This window comes from Spermophilus citellus (assembly GCF_964194105.1).
Source record: "Spermophilus citellus genome assembly, chromosome: 8".
NCBI classification, from domain to species: domain Eukaryota; kingdom Metazoa; phylum Chordata; class Mammalia; order Rodentia; family Sciuridae; genus Spermophilus; species Spermophilus citellus.
In genome coordinates this window covers 122,766,886-122,791,262 of record NC_138189.1, presented here as the reverse complement: position 1 = coordinate 122,791,262, position 24,377 = coordinate 122,766,886, and the positions used below count along the sequence as shown (strand labels likewise).

Genomic DNA, 24,377 nt, shown 5'->3' with positions numbered 1-24,377 from the left:
ACATTAATCAGAAAAACAATTAACAACCTATTGTTTCCTTTTTGAACTCTCAACAATTTGTATATTCATATTGAAAATTTTGTGCAAGGAGCATTCTTTTAATATTGGAAAGGGATATTCTGGATTATATTTTCCTTATGAGTGATATACCCTACTCTTACTTTGCATTTCAAAATTTATGTTAAAATGCATCAGAAGTCTTGATTCTTTTTAACTTATATTTAAACTTACATTTGCATTTATTTTATGCTGAATTTAGTTTCATGCCTTAAGTTTTTATTTCTTCAGTTTCTTCTGGGATATCTTTTTTCTTGTCTGCAACCCCCTCTTCTGATTTAGGAACCATGTGTTGCTTTTCAGTGAGAATCATTTCATTGTGGCAGGGGAGCTCACACATGAGCTCATGAGCTCTCTAACTATGGTGGAGCATCTTTGGCTCTTTGTTCACCTGAATATGTTCAGTAACCAGAGAATCTATGTCTAAACTCTGACTCTTTGCATCTTTAAGGATGTTCAGCAAAAATTCATCACACTTTTTTGGCCACCGACCCTGCATCCAACCCCACTGTTTGACCTGGGCACACCTACCAAATCCCCATTGTAACACCAGAATGGCACACATTGCTTCCTTTTTTATTTTTTTTTTGTTTTAATTAGTTATACATGACAGGACAATGCACTTATATACTTTGATATATCATATACACAGATGGGATATAATTTCTCATTTTTCTGAGAATACATATTGTAGAATCACATTGGTCATACAGCCACATACATACATAAAGTAATAATGTCTGTTTCATTCTATTATCTTTCTTATCCCCATATCGCCTGCCTTCCCCTCCTTTCACTTCCCTCTACCTAATCTAAGGTAATGCTATTTTTTTTGCATTACAATTCTTAATACATATATATACCACAATTTTTGTGTCTCTGTTTGTATATAAAGTATGTTGACACCCAATTCAAGTCTTCATACATGTACTTTTGTATAATGATGTCCATTGCATTCCACCATCCTTGCTAATCCCCTACCCCTTCCCTTTCCCTCCAACCCCTCTTCCCTATCTATAATTCATCTATTCCTCCGGTGCTCTCCCTCTCAATCCCACTATGGGTCAACCTCCTTACATCAGAGAAAATATTCTGTATTTGCTTTTTGGGGATTGGCTGACTTGACTTAGCATTATCTTCTCCAATGCCACCAATTTACTTACAAGTGCCATGGTTTTGTTCTTTTTTAATGCTGAGTAAAATTCCATTGTGTATATATGTCACATTTTTCTTATCCATTCATCCACTGAAGGACATCTAGGTTGGCTCCACAGTTTAGCTATTGTGAATTGTGCTGCTGTAAACATTGATGTGGCTGTGTCCCTGTAGTATGCTGTTTTTAAGTCCTTTGGATATAGTTCGAGGAGAGGAATAGCTGGGTCAAATGGTGGTTCCATACCCAGTTTTCCAAAGAATCTCCATACTGCTTTCCAAATTGGCTGCACCAATTTGCAGTCCCACCAGCAATGTATGAGTGTACCTTTTCCCCACATCCTCGCCAACACTTATTGTTGTTTGTCTTCATAATAGTAGGGATTCTGGCTTCTTTAAAGTGACATCTTTCAGATACTTGGTGGCTTTTTAGATATGACCACACTTGATGGCCTGGGTAGTTTCTCAGGTATTCTTAAAGTGAAAATAAAGATTTAAACCTCTTGATTGGCATGATTTTGTGGGATTTTGTGGGTCAAAAGAATAGCTAAATATTTTTCTCTTCCTGTAAGCCACTCTAGGCAACCCAGAAATCCAAATTCTTTAGCATTATATTAGTGTTTTTCTAGTGAGTTTCAAGATTCTGGAAAACATCAAATTTTATAGAGGTTCTTGGAAATAAAACACACAAAGGAACACAATTCTAGCACTGTTAATTAATAGTAGAAATAGAGTTTATTTCTTAATGTCATCACTCCAATATTGACCTTGCAATGTGACATTGACATGATTGCCTATTAAATATCCCAGTGGAGTTGTAGTTGGTTTCCTTTAAATTAAAGGCTTGAGGAGAAACAAAGGAGATTTATCAAACAAGTAGATGTATTTGAAGCTTAGAAGTGACTGGTCCATTGGAGAATTGATAAAAATACAAAAATTTTAAAATAAAAATTTTTCAATGTCATTACAAGTTTCATATCTACCTGTATGTATGAGGGTTTGAAGTTTTCTTAGATGATACATATACAGAGAAAAAAAAGGGTAAAATACATGCAAAACCACTTTATTATGACTGCAAAACTTAACATTTTAATCAAAATGCTAATGACTCCCAAATCCATTTTCCAGCCCATATTTCCCCCATAACCAAACAGTTGTATATTTATTCCAGCGCTCAAATGCTTTGAAATACTTCCAGGTCAATATATTCAAGGCTGAATTCATCACTTTGCCATCTAAATCTGCACTTCCTCTTCTTTGATCTCCTTTAAGTTGTCACATCCCACCTTTTCACCTAAGCTAAATAACCAAAAAAATCAACCTTGATCATTTCTTCTTCCTCATATCCTTAAATGAACTATCCACCAAGCACCATTACATTTTAATTAAAAATATTTCTTAAATCTTTTTCTCCCTTTAGAGATCTGCTTATGTCACCTGTAATAACTTCTTACTTGTGCTACAGCCAAGTTCTCTAAAAACATCATCTGATCAGAATGCTAATACAGATTTCATTGCTCAAATACCTGCAATAAGTCTCCATCTACATAACAAAGTCCAAATGTTTTCCTATGACATACAAGCTGGCAATAACTTTGTACTTAAAGCATATTCCTGATTGATATGTGTTGAGCCAAAAAGAATGCAATGCTCGGTATGCCTGTGTTACACAGGGTGTTGACACAGAATTGGAATTGTTGTTGGGACTATAGCAAAGTATATAAGTTGAGAAAATTATGCATAGACATCTCTGTCAGATTTATATATTTTTTTCAGCATTGAAGGAAAGCCTAGCAAAAAAACTAGCAGAAAAGTCAGTGGTCCTGACAAAAATTAATGAGGCAAATATTGCTCAAATATCTGCCAGAAGCAACCTAGAGAAGAATGGAATTGTGTTGGAGATTGATGGATTTAAACCCAAAGACACTATTAGAGTCCAAAGACACTATTTCTGTCTCTTAGCTACATTCTTTTTCCTTCATATTCCCCTTTCAAAAAGCAATCAGCTCTGAAAAAGACAAAATCCAGGAGACTTTTATAAACAACGAACAGTCGTGGCTGGGCATTTCCTCTGAAGAAAAAGTGGAAACCAAAACAAAGGCACTTTCATCTACTGTTTGCACTTGGTAAACTACCAGGATTAGGAAAGATCTTTCATTTGTTCATTCATCTCACCCTGTGTCTGAGTGGCCAAAGAAAGGGTTTACAGAGCTAAATTGCTCATTTCTTGTCCCATAAAAATCAAGCCATTGCAACTCTTGGAGATTAATTGAAACACCATGAGAAGGGAGGATGAAGTAGCCTGCTAGCCAGGAAGGAGTCCAGGCCAAATAAATTAGTCTTTCATTAGATCTTAAACATGCTAAAAGGAAAAAAGATCATCTACTTGCCTCTCAGTGGATGCTGGATTTCTGAATATTTTTCAGACTTGTATGATTTTCCATTGAAGCCATGTGACTTATAATCACCTTCAGGTGGTCCAACTATAAAGAAATTTTCCCTTCTGGTTTTTTTTATACATTTTAAAATTTGCCTGAACAATCTTAGTTTTGTCTTTCAGTTTGATCATTTAGTACTCTATGTGTCTATTTCCTCTATGATATGTAAACAGTTATGTGACATAATTTTAAACATTACATGTGTATTTATATGAATTCAGACATATCCATGTAACCATCCCTATACTTGATATAAAACAGGAAAAAGAAAATCTACAACAAGCCACTGGAATATCCCAAATTTTGCATAGCTAGTAGAGAAGACATCAGCATAGGAAAGATTAAATAACACCATAAAATACCAATATAAGGTAAGCAGCAGATGATTAGGTGATAGAAATTTTGTTCATTTTAAAATAACTACTAAAATCTTGTGTTCATACCCATGCTGTGCAACTTGTCTTTTTCCTACATTTAATCTATTTACTCAACACAATGGTAAAGAGCTCAAAATTTGATTATGTCTCTTCCCATTTTTAATTATGCCATTTTTCTTTCTTCCATTGAATATCAGCTGACTGCTCTTGATTTTCTTGCTCAGGAAGAACTTAGCTGGACACCCTAAGAATTTTTATTTCTTTATGTTCCCGTATTTTATTAATTTTTAGATTTTTTATACCTAAAACTCACTAGCAAGGTATTAAGGTTTGTGTTAGATGAGTTGTGGGGAGGATTTCAGGCAACAAGGATTTGCTCTGGATTAGAGGCTGTCAGGAGCAGAGGTAATTCTCTGACTGTTCATCCTAATAAATCTTCTCTGGAAAGAGGAAAAACTAGCCTGGGAGGAAGGCTATAAGTGGGAAAGGAACAGCAGGCATCTCACATTTGCCAGGATGGGGGTATGTTTGGTATTTTATGGCTTGGACAGTATTTATGTTTTGTCTGTGTTCCAACATGACTACAAGTGGGTTTGCTTTTGTCTTGATTTATCCTAGTCACAGAATGACCTTGTCTGATGTTGATGTCCTGTGAAATTGTTTATGACCAAAAGAAAAACACAAGTCTTAACTCCAAGTGTCAGGTCTGCTTGTCATACCATTCTAGCTGACCAGAACAGGTCAGTCCCACATGTCAGGGGCTGCTTTTCTCATTCTCAGTTCCTCCTCTCTGCCAAGTGGAAACAAAGGTGAGGTGATATTAATCCATGATGACTGTATTTTTACCATTACTGAGATTTTGCTGATCGGGAGCTTTCTTAGAACATGATCTGTAGTTGGATCTGGATTCATCACCTAATCATTTTGTTGCAGAATGAGATATGGTACACTCAGAATACAACCATTCTATACAGTAGCAATTGAAACTCAGAAAGGAACATACCTGCCAACTATAATATAAAGCAATGATCAGATAACAAAATAATGTTTACTCCTTGACACAAGTTTTGAGGCCCAGCTTCAGACTCTAAAACCAAGGCAAAAAATCCACCTGTGCTTGTAAAAAAAACACAAAACTTTTTTTTTCCTTAGCTTCATCTTCTGTTTATGTGTTTCTTTTGTAGTACACAGGTGTAGCTATGGTATAAATCTTCCTTTGGTTAGTTAACAGGAAAGAAAAAAAGGTATAAATTATCTATAACCTTTACTAATGAATTTAGACTCATTTGTTGGCCATTCAGAGTAGAAATTATATTCTTTCTGGCTTTTGCTAGGGCCAAAGTCAAGTTTTGTACTATTTTGCTACTATATTATCCCAAATATGAAAATAGTAGCTCATATAATATGTATGAAGTAGGAGTCAGTAATTCCTTATGAGAGGTTTTGATATCCTGCATCTAATTAATCCATGAATTATAAGATTACATCATCTTCTGAAGGGGAGGCTTCCAGGAGGTGAGGGGATCTTTGAGACAAGATGATCAAAGGTAACTCAGTCATCCCAGATAGTGGGAAATTGAATAGGAGTGTTAGGCAGGCTTGGGTGTGTTTGAGGCAGATGCTAAACAACTGAAAGTTAGACTGGTTAGACTGCCTGTGTTCAGCTATTAGGATACAATTATGGTACATGTGGTATTTGGGTTCTATGAAGTTGGGATATTGACAATGATGGCAAGAGGGTAAGAGGGTGCTTTGGTTTGGATGTGGTTTGTCCCCCAAGGGCTTGTGTCAGAAGCTTGGTCCCCCCCCCCCCCCCCCCCCCCCCCGTGGCAATGTGGGAAGTGAAATAGAACTTTGAGGAGGTGAAGACTAATGAAAGATCTTTCAGTCTCTGGGAGTGTGCCCTTGGAGGGGATTGAGATGACTTTTGTGGGTTCCCTAGGTTGGTTCTTATGAGAGGGCTGATATAAAAGAATAAAATTAACAAACTTGACCACTGCACATCCTTTTCAACTTCTTGTCTTGTGATGTGATCTCAAGCGCCCACATGTGCTCCCTCCATTGTGATGCTTCACCAGGGACTGAGCTGATGCCATCACCATGCCCTTGCACATTCAGAACTCTGAGCTAAATAAACATTTTTAAAATAAAGCTATCATGCCTCAGGTACTTCATTGCAGTAACAAAAAATGGACTAGTTACAAAGGTAATAAATGTCTGCAATTGATTATGATCAACCTTTGAATCTAATTTAGGTTAAAAGCTAAATGAAAATGGAAGAATAGGAAAAGAGTGATCTGTATTCCTTCTAACAATAGTCACCAGGGGATTAGTGGAGAAATTGAACAAGAAGGATAAAAAGTAGGGCAATGTAAGATTTAGTTTTGAATGAAACGAGATTATAGGGTAGAACCACAGAAGCGAATGACTATTGAAGAGTAGGGGAATACACTGAAATCAAATTGGGATTATTCTCGTCCCCATTTTTTAAAAGTTTTGACAAGTAGTGAGTACTGCATTTTATTCAAACACATTTCAGCTTTTTGAAAATGAGCTACTTTTTTTCTCATTGGATAACTATGTGTTTGGTATTAGCTAATATTTAACCATTATCCCATGGAATACAAACATTTGAAAACAGTGATTTTTTAAAATAATTTGTTTTATGTAATTTGTTAGGGTTTTATTTTGAATTTTCATGTTTAGAATCATAAAAGTGATTATACTTTCCAGGCTATACTATCCCCAAAGCCTCATCACATAAGTTTCCATTCTTTTCTGTGCTCTTGACCACATGATTTGTCATGGAAATGTTAAATCTGGGCTTTGTACTTTTATAATGTCATCTGTTATAATTCAGTTTTATGTGGAAATAATTTTTCAGTGTGTGTTTTTCATTTTATTTCCTATTTCTTGGTATATTTTAGAACTTAAGTATTTTCCACAAAATATGTCATTTCATAGAAATACTCAAATGCATTAACACTGAGAAGTGAATAATATTCTCATAATTTTAATATCCTACATATATGTTGTTATATTCCTACTTTTCTTGAAAAAAAATATTTCATAATTAGATTTCCTAGAAGTTTAACTTTTCTATTTTTCCCAAAGAATCAATTCTTATGTTTCTTTTGCAGTTCTGGTATTTTTTTCTTGTTTTCTATTTCATTTATTTTAACTCTGTTCTTCCCTGTTTCTTCTTCTTCCCTTCCACATGGCATGTTTGTGCGTGTGTCTGTGTAGCATTTTTTTTTTTTTGCACCATTCTGTGTTGAAGTTTTGCTACATTTTTGTGCTAGTGTTTGACCATGGAATCACATTAGCTTTAGCTTTGAACCAATTATGTTATTTTTTAACATAAGATTCTCCTTCTTATCCTGTAACATAATAATTTTAACCACTTTATTTTTACCTTGAAAGTCATTTAGATGGGAGTTTGAATTTTAAACAAAATGTTTTTGCTTTGTAAACTTTTCCACCTTTGAATTTTGTCAGGGTTTTATTTCTATGTGTGCATTAAAACAGTCTGTCATTTGTCACAGTATGGATGAACCCAGAGGGCTTTATGCTAAGTGAAATAAGCCAGGCACAGAAAGACAAATACTGCAATTCAATTAAAGTGAAATTTTTACAAAATGAACTCATACAAGTGGAGATGTGGTTACCAGGGGCTAGGGAGGGAAATTGGGGATGTTGGTCAAAGGGCAAAAAAAAATCAGTTAGATAAAAGGGATAGTTCAAGGGATTTATTGTGCATCATAGTGCCTGAAGTTAACAACAGCTATTGTATGCTTGAGAACTGCTAGGAGAGCAGATTTAATTGTACTTATCACACACAAAAACCAATATGTAATTTGTTGTAAAAACAGAGAAACATTTTTGGACCACTTTCTCTGTGCTGGCACATTGGACTAGATCTTTCAAGGCATTAACTCATTGACTTTTTACAAAACCTATTATGTGCATCTAAATATTACTGTTTAAGAAATAGTAAGAGAAACTTTAAAAAGCTACCAAATTTGCCAATTGCTACCCTTCTAGCAAGCAATACTGGTGGTATAACTCAGAGAGTTCCACCTACCTAGATCACATGCTGGCTTATTGCAAAATATAAGGACAATCTTGTCAATGAATGCAAAGCTTCAAAGCGCTAAATTACAGTCAAAAACTAAATAAATAAATATGTGAATTAATACATGTGTTAGTTAGTTTGATTCAGCCATTCTGCAAGGTATGCATATTTCAAAATATCACATTATATGCTGTAAAAATACACAATTTTTATTTTCTGGATTAAAATGTTTTAATTTTTTTTTAAAAAAGTTAAACTAAAGTGGTATATAAGGAGGAAACTAAGAGTCATTGTAAGTCCTTTTATATGCATAACCCTGAAATATCTCACTAATCTCACCCTGCTATAGGTATAGTCTTTAGCAGAGAACTTTCATTTTAATGTTTTAAGTGTAAATTGCTGACTTTTTTTTTTTTTACAAAATTTACTCAAAAAAATCAACAGACTGTTAGAGTTGATAACTTACAGTAATAGGCAGAAAGAACAAAGAATTGAAAAATACTATTATCACTGAGGCAATACTGTCTTCAAGGGATTTAAAGTATAGGTGGCACTGACAGTAGTAATTATGCATAGGTGCTGATGTTGTGAGAATAAAACAATACTACTAAAATCTGTATAATGCTTTGAATTTTATAATGGATACTTGACAAGTGCCAATTTTATGGCTGAATTCTTGGACCAATCACAGCATGATTTGTTTTTTAGTGTCAGTAATTATATAGTAAGCCATGAGAAAATAACTCATTGTTTCCACAAGAAATGGATGATATAAAGACATTGCACAACTTCGTGCTATCTTCCTGAGAACCTACAATACAAGCTACAAAACCAGTAATGTCCTAGGGCTCTGTTTAGGTGATAACCCTGGTCAGATAAACACCCAGGAACTGACTTAGAAAGAATATTTCTTAATGTGGAAATAACTGTGTTAGAGTAAAAAAGTCATTTATGATATTTGTGTATGGAAGACATTCAAGAGGGTTATTGATTATAAATAAAGTTGGAGGAGTGACTCAAATGTTATAGCACTAACTGAAAATTTGACTCATTTGAGCATCGTATCATAAACTTGGATAAATTGTCAAAATCTTCATATATGCTTGTTACTCAGTTGCTTTATTTCCAAATAATAATATCCTGTTATGTTTGATTATTGATCCAAATTTATTTCCTACCTGTAAAAAAAATTCCATAGTATTTGTGTGTGCATTTGTTTAACTTGTGGACAAAGATTTATATACTGGTGAAAAAAAGTAAACCCTCTTTTGCAACTCAGAACTCACGATTCAGTAAGAATTTTGATATATATTGAAAAACATTGTAGACAAAAAAAGAAAAATAAAATCCAGTTCTCATTTATTCATTAAAAGGCACATACTACCATGAATGCATTCAAACATTGCTGAAAAGCTGAACATTCAGTTTTCCTCAGGGTGACAGTCTGTGTGCTAGTTCTGTGAATTCACAAAGAGATTTATATTTTTATGGTTGTTGTTTCTCAATCCCTTTTATAGTTACTTCTTCCTTTTCCAATAAACAATGGTATACTCTGGAATTCTAGCCTAACATCTTTCTGTTTTTTGACTGTATTTTCTATGTAGGCAAGTTCATAATTCTGGTTCAAATGCTTCCCACCAATATTCCACACTGTATCTGAGCAATCTTTCAAATTCATAAGTTAAATTATTCAAGAATCTAATGATAATTTTTGAGCAACCCCTGCGTGTACAACAGAATGTTAGGACTGAGAACACAAAAATAAAATAAAATACCGTTCCTGCAATTGTGGAATTAGAAATCTCCTAGGTCCTCATTTTTTAGCAGCATTCAATAACTCTCCCTTGCCACAAAATATGTCCAAACTTTTCAGGCCTCCACAGATGCACTGGTCACCATACAATGGATACTTTGTATCCTCCATGCCCACCCCCACCAGCCCTCTCTCAATTTCTTGAACTCCTGGAAATCAACTGCATCTCACTCACTGCAAACACTTTTCTAAAACAGAGGTGTATGAGTCTGGATTGGCTAATAAATACATTGAATTTCCTGGGCCACTGTGATTAATTTAAGTGTGAAAACAATATATCGGACAATTTTTTTCCCTCACCTAGTCATACAGATTGGTAGGAAATGACTACATGGTCCAAGTTGGTCCAATTAGAAGGAGTCTTGAGACTCAAATGGGATATAAAGATTTTTCCACTGCACTTGAACTTGGGAAAATGTCAGTTGAAGTTACTTTTGTCATATGTGAACACAAAAAAGAAAACTTATTGTATTACTTAGGGTTTGATCAGTGAAATTGAACAGATATTTCAAAATAAGGCAACAATTACAAAGCAAAAACCTAACATAATTGTTAAGACTGATTAAGAAATCCACAGACATTGCCTCTCTGGTGATAGGTCTGAACGTGGCATTTAGGAAGAAAAGCTGGGCATAAAATAAGAGAGAATGAGATTAAAAATATACTTCTGAAGACATGAGAACCCACAAAGATAAATGGATACAAGAGAAAAAGTGGGAATTCGAGCCTGTCTCTCACCAGCCCCAATCCCAACAACATGAGCACCTTGTTCACGAAGCTCCACAATGCTGCACACCTCTTACACAGGCCCAATCAATTTGTTTTGCCTGCTTACTCAATTTGTTTCAGATATTTGTTTTTAGAAAGAATTATACAGGGGCTGGGGTTGTGGCTCAGTGGTAGAGTGCTTGCCTAGCTTGTGTGAGGCACTGCGTTCAATCCTCAACACCACATAAAAATAAATAAAGATACTGTGTACATCTACAACTAAAAAAAAAAAATTTAAAAAATAATTATATAGTACAGATGCAGGGAGGCTACCTCCACATATCTTCCTTCCATTTCCTTAACTCCCTCTCCAACATATAAATCAGTATTTGGCACTCTATTTTGACATATCTCTTTTCTGTGTGTATTTTAATTGACGAGTTATAATTATGTATATTAATGAGGTAAAATGTGACTTTCAAAGCTAATTCTGAAACTTCACTTTCACTTCCTAAATCTCTCTCACATTTCACTTGTGCAAACACTTACCTGGACTCACAGAAGGAAGGGAACCATTATTCCAGTTTTATGAGATTGACCCAATATGAAATAATGCCCTATTTGAGAAAGGATACAACACAGAAGTCGTGACACTTAAACATGAACAAAACAAAATGTGATCCTGTTAGCATCCCCCAGGGTTGAGCAAACCCTCAAGTTTTCAGTTTTATATATCAATAAACTCTTTATGAGACTCTTTGGACTGTGTCTTTCTCACTTGCTATCAGAACCTACAAAATCTGGTACTAATAATGGAACATTACAAATGGTGGACTCTGAATCCATCACAAGCAGAATCAAGAAAAGAGGAGGGCTCTAATAGACCTGGACTGAGCAGATGATAACTCTTGCAATTTGGTTACAAAAATTACAAATAGGCAAATACACACCTATGTTAGCTTGGTTTTCAGAACTTGTCGTCACTGAGGCAACAGTACAAATGGACTTTTATGAAAAATGTAGAATTAGAGAGTGTGCTCTCTAGTTCTGTTCCTATTTTTTTTTAAAAAGGACAAGCTTATTATTAAATTGGTTTAGTAAAGTGCAGACAGGGGCTGGGGAAAATGTTTTTACTAAGAAATTCATTTCTTTCCTGAGATTTTCTATTCAAGCCTGCTGAGAAATTCGAAGGTTTAGAAAGCTCTTCTCCAAAGAAAGCTATTGCCAACAAAAGCAAGAATGTAGGAAAGAACAGAAGATTATATTAAAACCTGCACATTGCCAAGCTTCTGGGACCAACTGATCCTCCTGTCTAAGCCTCCTTAACGCTGGGACTACAGGTACAACCAGCTGAAGCATCTATTTAAAAAATATTTAGAAAGGGAGATGATTACCTCTCAATAAAGCCACCATATGGATATAACTAGGTACAAGAATCTGAGTGGCGGTGTTTCTTTCCCTAGTCTGAGTATTAAGCTGTCCAAGGCAGGCAGGGGTACAGATACTCTGGGGTAGGAGTGGGGAGGGGGTGAGCAGAGCAATGTGGTAGGCAGGTTTGAGAAAGCTGTGGGAGTTTATTTTAAAACAACAACTGGTTTGAGGATATTTCTGGCCATTGGTACTAGCCTGTGGAATTGCCTAAAAGGCACAGATTGGAAATCCACATATGTTTTAAGGGACTTGCCTTACCAACACTGGAAAATAACAGGCTGCAATTAAAATGACTAAAGTTCATCTCAAATTCCTAATCCTATTGCAAAAGGCATGGGAATACCTCATATTCATATCTCTCATATAACCACTGAGGACAAAAAAAGAAAAATAAACCATGAAGAAGAGCAGATCCAGGGCAACTGATTAATATCTACTGACAAAAGAAGTTATTCTAATGACAAGAAACAGGGCAAAGAATTCTTTTCAAGTCAAATATGATATATGGCAGGGAACTCTTGGCTCCTGTATTTTACTTCCCATTCTCCCATCCCAATGGGGGTTTTATTGCAGATATTTCTATTCTCTATCAATGTGTTATGCATATGATGGGACCCTGTATGTTGCTAAACTCTTTGTTGGTTTGTTGGACCATAAGGAACTATACCAGCCCTCATGGATCCAAATTAACCACAGACCACAGACTTGGAGCTGAATATAGTACCTGAAAAAATAAAATTTAGAAAAAAGAATTCTGTTTATATGTTAGGTTGTGCTATGTTTTGGTGAGTTTCCTCCAAAAATCCATATGTTAAAGACCTGTTCCCCAGGGTGAAGATTTGGGAGGTGTAGGGGATCTTCAAGAAGTAGAGCCTACTGGGAAGGCCTTAGAACATTGGAGGCTTGCCCTCTAAGGGGATTTTTTAGGACCCTAGTTTTTCCACTCACACACTTAGCTTCCTGGCTCACAAGGTACACAATTTGCTTTTCTATGATTTATTTCTTTCTGTCATAATCTGATTTATTTGTTTCTGTCAAATACTTAATCACTAAGTATTTCATAATCTGTCACCCTTATCAGAAACCCAAAGCAATGGAGCTCCTCTCCTTCTTGGACTGGACCCTCCAGAACCATGAGACAAAATAAAACTTTTCTCAAAAGTTAATTATCTTGTACATTTTGTTATAGTAACATTAATCTGACTAATACAGATAGCCAAAGGAATGGACCTTGTTTTTATGCTGCCAGGGCCCATGACCCCTATGTTATTCAAGTGGGGTTCTATCTTCAGCTTCAGAGGTGGAATAGCCAAATATTGCACTGAAATTCAGAATCAATAATAAAAAGGGAACAAATTGTTCCAATCAGAATGAATTACACATCAAGCTTGGAAGTGACCAAGGAGAGATGTCCTCCAGATTTGATCTATGGGGGACGTAGGTCAGAAAGACATCAGAAACTGAAGAGAAAGAAACTGAGTCATGCTAATTAAAAAATCTCCTGAATTTAGAGACTTAACCCTTATATTTATGGAATGTGAATTTTTCTGTAGCATAAGCAAATTACCTTTTTAATTAATGATACTTAAAGTTGATTTTGGATTCACTTTTAACCAGAAAAATTTCCAAGTAACTTTTTGAATTCATTTCTTTCCATAATTTTATATCATAGCCACATAAAATAAAACTGATATTTTCACCTTTTTATGACTTGGCTTTCTCTTGTTAGACTTCAAACTGGAATACCCATCTCCTTTTCCTGCCTGGAAAATTTCTACTAACCGACTAGGACTCATTTACTTTTTCCTCCTTTCTAAAAGTTCTCCTCAACTTTCTGAATGGATTCATGCATTTCCAGTCATTACTATTTCTAAGATAACAACAAAAAGATTGTGCATTTCTACCTTTTGTGCATTAGAATAAATAGGTTTTTCTCCATCAATTGGTGAGTGTTTGTTAATCACACACTCTTAGTTGTTTTAGCTTTCTACAGAAAGTTACTAAATAGACTTTAAAATAATTCATAACAAGATATTGACAATAAAAATTATATTGTCATTTCCAAAATGTGCAGCCCTTTTGAGAGAAAATATTTTTAATTATCCCACTTCTTTTCTGAGCAGGAAAGTTATTATTCTTAAATAACATTGTGTATAGTCAAAAAAAACTTTCGCACAGAGAAGCATAATGGATGCTGGCTCCTAATTATATTCAAATTTTTCTTGCTTTTCTTTGTTGAATCCTATGAGAATTTCTTTTTTTTTTATTGACTTCAATTTCAGTAAGTTTTTCAATTGACTGAAATTAATACTTTGCCAAAAGTCTATACACAAGTGCATTTTTAAGACTGACAACAAACTACTCTTTAAGTTTATATTTTAAATGCCTTACTCTAAGTGGCCAGAGACCTAATTTAATGCTCAAGAGAAAAATCAACATAACTACAGGCTCTGATTATCAAAACTATTTTAGGTGTTACACCAGTGGCCAAAACATAGAACATTTATTTTTAAGTTGGATGGTACCAAAAAAAAAAAAAAAATCATATCCTCTGTTGCCACACTGATATTTAACAAGCTGTTTTTCATATGATTATGCACAATACTAACTGTTTTTGCTAGGAAGTGGCTCCCTGGCTGGGTGCCCATTCATTGTATTTCAACATTTTCCCTCAGCTGCAGGAGAATGACCACAAAGTTCACACTTCCTCATTAATTCTGGAAAACCCATACTATGAATAAGACAAGGTGAACCTTTTCATATGTTGACAATTGCTGGAAGTGTTTTGTCTTATAACAGAATCTCTAACCCATCCAAATAAAATGGCAAACAGTGGTTATTATGCAGACCATGTCCAAAAGTCTTAAAATTCTTAGAAGATATTGTCTCTCAAAGTTGAGTTGGGCTATTAATAACTTGTAAGGCTGTTGTTTGCTCTTTTCAAGGATTTCTTTTTCCTTCTTTAATATATTATCATAGTTTGGGATTGTGAATGGTGACTTAAAGGATTATACTTTAAATTCTCTGGATTTTCTACAATTTATGGGAACAATCCACATCACTCAAATCCTGAAGGTGAAGCTTGAAATCTTGTGTTAGCATCCTAATGGAATTGCTTACTCCTGTTTAGGATAGAAATACCATCCAGAGAAGAAGAAGTGTACGTTAATAGAAAATAGAGCTCTAACCTCTTCATACTTTAGTTGCCATCTACTTGGCTCCTCCATTTTCTGTCTTTATAGAGGTTGTAATCTCATACTGTGGACATTAAATACTTGCAGTGTATTGTAGAAAAATGACTGTGACCTTGGACATATGCTGAGTTTCATTTCTGACCTCCTCCTAAATATATTAAATTTGTTCAATTTAATATATCTAAACTTCAACTCCATTGGTTATCAAGTGGGAAACTAAGTTTGCTTAGAAATTCATTATGAATACATTTTAATAGAGAGTACAGAAAAAATAGCTTGTGACACTCAATAAATAACAGACACTCATAATGGACTCCCAACTCACATCAGCAGTAGCAGTGATGATGAGTTCCTTCTTCTGGGCTAGACATCTTCACAAACGCCATCTATTCTAGCTATCATGTAAGATTTACAGATGTTTTCAATTTATTATTGCTACTGTTTTGTTATTTTGCCATCATTGCCCCAAGTTTACCAATAGTGTATTCTATTAAGCTAATTTATGCCTCCCAGACGGGAATCAATATCAGTTATCCTAGACTTACATTCTACAATGTAGCAATACCCAAAGATTGCAGAAATTCATGGGCATCTCCAGGCATACTTCTATGGGCTTTGGGTAAGTTCAGTGCACTCTGCTTGCCGTTTTCATCTATCACCTCCTTCTATTCCCTGCTGACCTGCATGGGTATGTAGCCATGTCAAAGGTGCCACAAAATATTTTTATTTAATTTTTTTATTTATTTTCTGAGACCAAAAAATAGCAAAGAACCATTTTCTTTAGAAATCCATGAGCCCTATTCTTGGTTCATCCATTGTGAGCTTGACATGGAAGGGAAACAGAACAGTGGTCCCATTTGTCAGCAACAGTCCTGCCATTGGACAACCCAGAGGGCGAGTTCATCAGTCTCAGTGAGAAGGCCTGTGCTCTGATCTCTGCATTCATGTCTGGAATTTAGACGGTTCACCAAGTGTCCTTGGTACCACAGGCGCCAGTCCTTATGTGTTTCACATTGTGACCCTAAATATTTGCCAATGACCTTGCTGCAGCAGTATTACAAAACATGTATTCATGCACATAAATACACACCAAATTAAATAACCATTTAATTTAAAAAGTCAAAACAGTAATTTTTGTTCTGAATTTTCCAAGGTCACAGATTCACATAGTTGTAGAGAACAATTTGGTTAATCTAGATCTAATCCACCACAACTTAGTCACTTTGAGATCTTGACCAAGTTACTTAACTTATTGTGTCTCATGATATTAAAGGAATAGGTAACCTCAGAGTGTTTGGGAATTAACCTTATCTTTATAAATTTACATATCTTTCAGAAAATATTAAATAGCAATTAGCCAATATTAAATTTTATCTAGGAAATTGTTATCTTCTATATATTCATTTACTTTGACCAGATTCAGAAGTGTATTAAAAATGTATATTTCTTAATTTAATACAAAGATAGCAGAATTTGATTACAGAAAATATAAACCAAATGTTTGGTTACATGCAAGAATTGTTTTTGGTTTTGCATTTCAATATGCTAAACTATGACATTGCATTCAACCATACAAAGTCAATCATATAAACATTTAATACAAAACTGTTTCTATTTTTAGTACCATTATGATTAAGCTTCATACATACCAAACTTCTTTCTGATTTTGTATATAAAACACTTGTTTCCAAATCAGATTTTCCATAGCTGGTCTCTTTTTGTAATTCAAACATCAGCTCAGATTTCACCTCTTCAGAAGAGCCTTCCATGATTATTCTTTCTAAATTTGGCTGCAGCTCCCAAGAAATTCTCCATGACATTGCCTTGTTTCTTGTTTTTGTAATTTTAATCACAATTAGAATAAATCTAAATTATCTGATACTTACTTCAATCTACCTGGCTCTACTGGGGACTCCTGCTGGTTTTAGTTCTAATCTCTATTGCAGGGCCTTGAATGGTGCCTGACTAGTAGTAATAATTATAGCTTAGCTGCTCAGAAAGCTGAGGCAGGAGGATCCAAACTAGAAGCCAACTTGGGCAACTAAGCTAGACCCTGTCTCAGAATAAAATAAAAAGGGCTAGGGATTTGGCTCAGTATTAAAGGCCCTCTGCATTCAGTTTTCAGCACCCTACACACACACACACACACACACACACACACACACACACACAAGCTTAACAAGCTTGAGTTATTTTTGCACTTCATATGTATTGATAATTTAATACTCACAACCTTGCAAGTTAAATTCTCTATCATGATGATTTCATAGATAAAGAAAAGGGAACAAAGAGTAGTGAAGTAAGTACCAGTGTTCACACAGCCAATGAGCTCTTGATCACAATACTACTCTACCTCTGAGTTGGTGCTAAATACATAGTTGTTAAATAAATGAATCCATGTGCTAGGTTTGGGACCTCTGAATATACAAAGATTTTTTTTAAAAGGCTTAAAACATGAGGCTGGGAGCTCAAAAGTCTTTTTTATTTATTTGATTTTTTTTTTTTTTTTTTTGTATAAGACAAGGTCTCACCAAGTCACTTAGGGCTTCACTAAATTTCTGAGCCTGGCGTTGAACTTGCCATCCTCCTGCCTCAGCCTCTGAGTTACTGCAGATCTGTGCCATTGTACCCAGCTCATACCTATATTCAAGGGAAATTTAAATGGGAAAAGTTAATAAACCAAGATAGATCAGTAGATCAATAAATTTACTGAATCACTATAACTGCTCTGATAGCATTCTTGACAGTGCACAAGGAGAATATGTATGGTGGACTAGCATTTTCTTGTGAGGAAGGCTCAGTTGTCTTAAGGGAGATAATATCAATGTCTGTTTTGGGGGAGAAGCATGAATATGGTCTTCAATTATCCAGCATTTGAAACTGCTGAGGGCCATTGCCAAGTAGGAATGACACATCGAAATTTCCTTGCCAGCGTACCCCATGTTAAATAGACTTGCCTTGGAAATTCGCTGTGACATTGCATGTGTGTTTGAGAAAGGTGACCCTGCTCAAGGACGAGGGTGGATCCAGGTTTAGGGTGTATCCTGCAGGTTTTAGGAAGTATCCCGGTTTAGGATAATTTGGGTTTAGGGCGTTCCCGGTTTAGGACAATCTGGATTTAAGGCAGTTCCAGGTTTAAGGTTATTGCTGCTGGGAATAGGGCGTATCCTGCTGCCTGAGTTCCTGTTGAGTTCTCGTGGAATTGAGAAAGTATTTGGGACGTGAATTGGGCGGGCAGAACTTGGATTTCCCCAGAACATGTGTGTAGAGGCCGGTGTGAGTTCGGGAATAAAGAATTGCTGTTTGAATCTACAAAGCTGTGAGTGGCTCGTGATTTTGTGCCCAGCCAAGACTGCGGCATGAAACCTATAAAGGAAACATATAATGAGCTAGAAAATGCTTAAAAATAAAGGTATCTTAACACTGCAAAGTATCTTTGCCCCCTAGAGACACCGCATGAAGGGTTTTGTTTGTTCTTATTTCCCCTGTACTGCACATGACAGAGAATTTAGTTGAATATTGTTTAGCAGCAAGCCAAACAGTTATCATGAATATGTGAACAAATAACCAAAGGAGCTGGAGTCTGTAGTCATTGCTAAGGTCTTAGAGAATAAAAGCTAAACAGTTTTCCCCCATGATAAGGGATTGTATCTTTATAAAAAGTAATCATAACACTCCACCATTTATTTTAAAGGAAATAATACATTTGGAAAATATAATCATTAGCCGTAGTGGTCACCAGAGTGAAATTGAAAATATTCACTCACTGTCATTTCAGCCTACACAATAACTATAATCTATGGTTTAAAATGTTCTGTTTTATATTTTTTGTTTGGTTTTCATCATCTCAAGTAGAATAGATGAATTATCAGATTTTATAAGATGCTTTATTTGAGAAAGGAATGCATTCAGTTTTGAAACACTAATAGTAACATATACCAAGAAGAAATACCAGCCTTATAGTTCTCCAAAGTTCCTTCTCTACAAGTACTGATGTTTAGCAAAGTGGGAAGAACATGCAACCCTCATTAACATTATGTAACATATTGTTGCATATAAAGTGAATTTGCAGGTAGTTTTAAAGTTGTGTTCAATGTTTTAAAACTTTCTATTTGTTGAAATTCATTCTTGGGCTCAACTTGAACCATGTTCTTTAAGAACATTATTATTAATCATTACAGAAAGCTTAATTTGGTTATTTAGACAGGATGTCTACAGATTGATGATCCCTCCCAATGGCTTTAAGAAACTGAAAGCCTGGGAATCTTCATGCATACTGTGAACTTCATACTTCTGTTCATAGTTAGAATGTATTAAACTAGTCAAAATATGTTAAAGACTAGAGATCTGTCTTTTTCAGGTGTTATAAATTAGTAGACAAGAAGGTGGTTTGTGCTTCTGAATCTTACATACATACATGCCAATATAAATTTAGAGTTATTGTCTTGTGTAACCCATGAGAAACATTAGAGTGATTTTTAATTCATGATCATTAGGATAGTTCAAGGGGAGACACATTTTTCCATGTCAATGCTATCACCTTACTGTCATTTTTAATTAACATCACAGCATCAGAAATTGCTCTTTTGTGGAATATATTCTTGAAAGTCTCTCATTCAATTGATTGAAAATCTTTAGTCAATCAATTCAAAGATATTTAAGAGTTGAAAAATGAGTTTGTTCTGATTTTTGCTTGTTTTTGACATAAAGCAAAGAGTCACAGAAAAGTTGTATTATCCTACTAAGCCTGGCAATGTTGTTGTAAGATTTATCATAGTGGGAAAGAAAAAACATGAATTTTTTTACTGTGTATCTTCTGAATTAACATAGGATGGAGAATTAAGTGCTCTTGAATGTACTTCACAGTTAATTAGTTCTAAGGTTTCTATTACATTAAAGTAAAAACTCTCTGAGCCTACATGAACAAATATTCAGAATCCATATAGTATCCTCAAAAATACACTAATAAACTTTAATTTCCTAAAATAGCACATTTTATGATACAACAGTATTTGGAGGAGCAAAAGAATGAGAATGAAGGACACACAAAAGATGAGCAAAGAGAGAAGTTAAAGGACTGATGGTCTCTATTCTGAAAATAGGGAAAGCAAACTCTTATGATATTGGATAGTAAAATTAAGCAAAAGTGTAGAAAATAAACATGTTTTTTAAACGATGTGATCAAAAAGAAAATAGTTTGGTTTGATTTGTAAGGATATGAATAAAATTTTCATTTAAACTTCACATGCAATTCATTGAAGTGGCTCTGATGTATCTTTTAAAATGAAACAATCACACTCAGTTAAAATATACATACACACACACACACACACACACACACACACACACACAATAGCTGGTGGACATCTGTTGTCTCTAGATTTCAACAACATCACAACACCATCTTCCATGGGCCTATTTACATACCATATGCTATAGAAAAGGATATCTTCCCTCTGAACTAACCATATACTTTGTAACTCTGTTCTAGACCATTCTAAAAGAAGAAATAGACTGCTGATGCAGTAAAACAGAAAGGAAAGAGCTAATTACTTAAAAATAAACCAAAGTCCTATAGGAAGTGTTCTTGAGATTGGGGGGTCAAAAAATTAAACATAAGTGACAAAATTGAACTAACCCTAAGCATTTCCTTCTTTTAAAAGGTGCTCTAAAATATTTTAGTTTTATTGGTTTGAGAACTCTGGTTTTTTCCACACAAGCATGTTTTAATCAATTTTGCCTTTTCACAAACTTGAACAGAAGTCTTCTCCTTTTGTTTTGATTTACTTATTTACTTACAAATCAGACTTTTAAATTTAATATATACACATCTTTTAAATTTCACATAATACTGTTTGTCTGCTTAATTCACTAATAAGACTTTTCTGAATTAATTCTAAAGTATTTTATTTTTCTTCAATGACATTGATGGATACCATCAATAACGTTTTTTCACAGGTATATAAATCATAAAAATTGTTGACTAATACTCTCTAGGGAATGATTAGATAAGTTCTCTTGCAGTTTTATCTAAACCATGACACTTAACATTTAAATAAATTTAATTCTTTTTTTGAAAAATTTATATGGAATACTTCTCATTAGAAATAGTCATAAATTGGAAATTATTTATTTTGGTAGGTTAAAATTTTATTTTAATATAATTTATGAAAGAACTTCAAATCATCTAATACCCTTTCTTTATACATATGACTGATTTCTTATCACTAAGCTATATTTTTTAACCCCTGAAATTACTTTGGCAAAGCATAAAGTATACAACAATACATATTTATTTAATTGATGAATTTAATCATAATCACAAAATATTCACTTGGAAAACATAAGGGTCAAGCCACCGGTAACCTCAACATTCAAGCCTTTGTTGTAATTTGAATTTCTTAAATGAAGTGCAACTTTTCCTACATTACTCAGTTAGCAACTACAAAAATAGAATAGAAATTTGAGTCTACTACTTTTGTTTTGACACATCATTATCATTGAAACTTTTTTCTCTAATCAAGTCTTTTAATGAAAATATTTCTGAAGAGCCAATAACACAAAATAAATTGTCAGTACATTTTATATTTAAATAAGTGAACTTAGATTAAATTCTGGTCAAATGCATTTTAAAAGTTCTTTAAAACTTATTTCCTTATGATACAACTTTTCTTCTGAAATATTAGTGTACTATAGACCAGGCTATATGGGCAATGACCAAACAGACTCCATTTTACCTGAGACTCCATGTTGTGTAAGAAGTGTTTCTCCCATAGGAACACCCCACTTCTGTACCCATCAACAGTTGCTTTTAGTATACCATGTTTGGCAACACAAAATAGCAATTCTTATAGAATGCAAAATTGTTCTTTCTTTGAAAAAATGTTCTTTCTTTTCCCATTTTTTTTTGGGGGGGGGGCATGTACTCTGTCAGAGAATGATTGTCTAGACATTAGAAACCATTCTTTAATTTTACTCAAATAGGGTCGTTTTGACCCACTTCTCCTTCTGCATATGATTTTAGATCTCATGATGTTTGTTTATGATTTTGAATCATAACAACAGCCATTTATGATTAATGAGGTTTTGGACTATTAAGATGTACTTTAACCCTTGAAAGGGGTCAAAGGGTGGAGACATGCAGCCTGCCCCGTGGCCCTCAAGCTGATGAATCTGGATCACTAGCTGATGTATAAGTGTTCCGTCTCCTGCTTTAAAATCAACATGGTGATTTATTGCAACCTCTCCGTAACAAGTGCTAGCTAGAGCTAGCTGTTAGCCAAAGCCTTGATAGCATCTGTATACCTTGGATATTCTGTAACCCAAAGATAGTTGTTTAAAAATTGACTTTCCTTTTTTTGGATCCAGCTGGGATGGGAATTTTTGCTGCCCAAGAGGATGGGATGGAAGAGATGGGAGCTAATACAGTAAGTCCTCAACGTACAATGGTTCAAATTGCTTTTTTTTTTTTTTTAACATTTTACAATAGTGCAGATAGATGCAATAGGCATTCAATAGGTTTTGAATTCCGTTCTGTTCCCTGGTTTAGCTCTAGGCAGTAGGGTATTCTCGGCAGCAATGTACAATGGTATAGGATGTGATGAGCAGAGAAGCATTTGTCCTTTTCAAACTTCAGTGTGCATACAAGTCATCTGGGGCACTGGCTATGACATAGCCCTGGGCTCTACCTACAGTTTGTAATTCACTGGGTCTGGAATGAGGCCTGTGAATTTGCATTTTTAATGAGTTAGAAGGTGATCTGATGCTACCTGCATGTGACTCACACTTTCATAAACATTACTACTACTTTGCCCATGTTCACGGGGAAAAAATTTAAAATAATGTTATTATTCTTATGGCATTAACAAACAAAAAGCAATTTTCCATCTATTAATTAGACACATATAGATATATTCCCAATACCATCAATTTTCATTGTAGAAATTGTTGGATATTTATGTATTCAGTTTTTAGGATTGATAACCAAAGGTGGAAAATCCTATTCAACCAGGGGAAAGTCATAGGAGGGATATGAAGAGTATGAAATATAAATGTAACTCACAATTTTTTCATATCTCTGCTATTCTTAAAAAAGCACGGCCAAGAGAAAAAAATATGCAAATAGAAGAAAAAACACTAAGCACAGATTATATGATTAGTAAGAGATCTGGCCAGTCCACCATGGAGATATTAATTATTTTTTGATGTAAATTACAATGAAGTTATTCCTGCTACACTTACTATGAGCTTTAGAAAATCACAAGGATGTGAAGCCACTAAACTAATGTGAACTCTCACTTTCAATATAAAAAACAACAAGATGCTCTATTGGAAGTTAGGAAAAGCTCTTTAGTTTAGGAAATACTTCTTCCAGAGCCGTGTTCATACACTTAACTTTGAGTGCATTTTTTTTTAAGTTTAGTTTAATTGTAACCTTCTCACAGCTCCATGGCTTCACTCTTCACCTTCATCTTCTCATCCTTGAAGTAACACACAAACAGCTCATCCCAGGCATCTCCCAGTCTCCATGGTTTCATCATTATTGCAACATCCTTAGAAAAAAGCAAGTCCTCCAGAGTAGGATTCTATTTCACAATGTGCTTGCTTTTCTGATCCCCCTCTATCTTCTTAAACCTGCACCCTTTCAAACTAGATATTCAGTTAGCTTCCCCTTATTAACTTGAGACCAAGGATTTGTCTTCACTACCTAGTAATTATTCAAGATGGACAAAGGGAGTTTGTGTCTGTCTTCCCTGCCCTACCACAGAGCTGAGAACTTTACCAAAATATGATGTCATCATGTATTCCCACATCTGTGGTAGGTATTATCAACGTTTGATAGATGGGATACTTAATGTAAAAAGCAGTTAGTTGCAACATGCCTAACAGCACAGTTAACATTTTTAGCAAAGCAAAGGTCAGAATAAAAGCCTCAGAAACCCAATGTATATAGATTTTTATAACATTGTTATAATAATGAGTATATTGTACAAATTAAAATGGACCAAGAGTGCCCAGACCTGTTTTGACAACACATGGGAAACTAACAAATAATTTGTATTTCATCTTCTCTGTAGATTATACATCCTGTAAAGCAGGTAACCCCACATATCATTCATCATTATAGCACCA

General features: G+C 34.7%; 1 pseudogene across 1 annotated transcript; it reads right to left on the bottom strand.

The window, feature by feature from the left end:
* Positions 1-276: 276 nt before the first annotated feature.
* LOC308654728 (large ribosomal subunit protein uL22-like) lies at positions 277-23,785 on the bottom strand (annotated as a pseudogene). The gene is made up of 3 exons: positions 23,688-23,785; positions 1,600-1,786; positions 277-624 (listed from the first exon to the last, which is right to left on the bottom strand). The product of its transcript is annotated as a large ribosomal subunit protein uL22-like (transcript).
* Between the last annotated feature and the right edge of the window lie 592 nt (positions 23,786-24,377).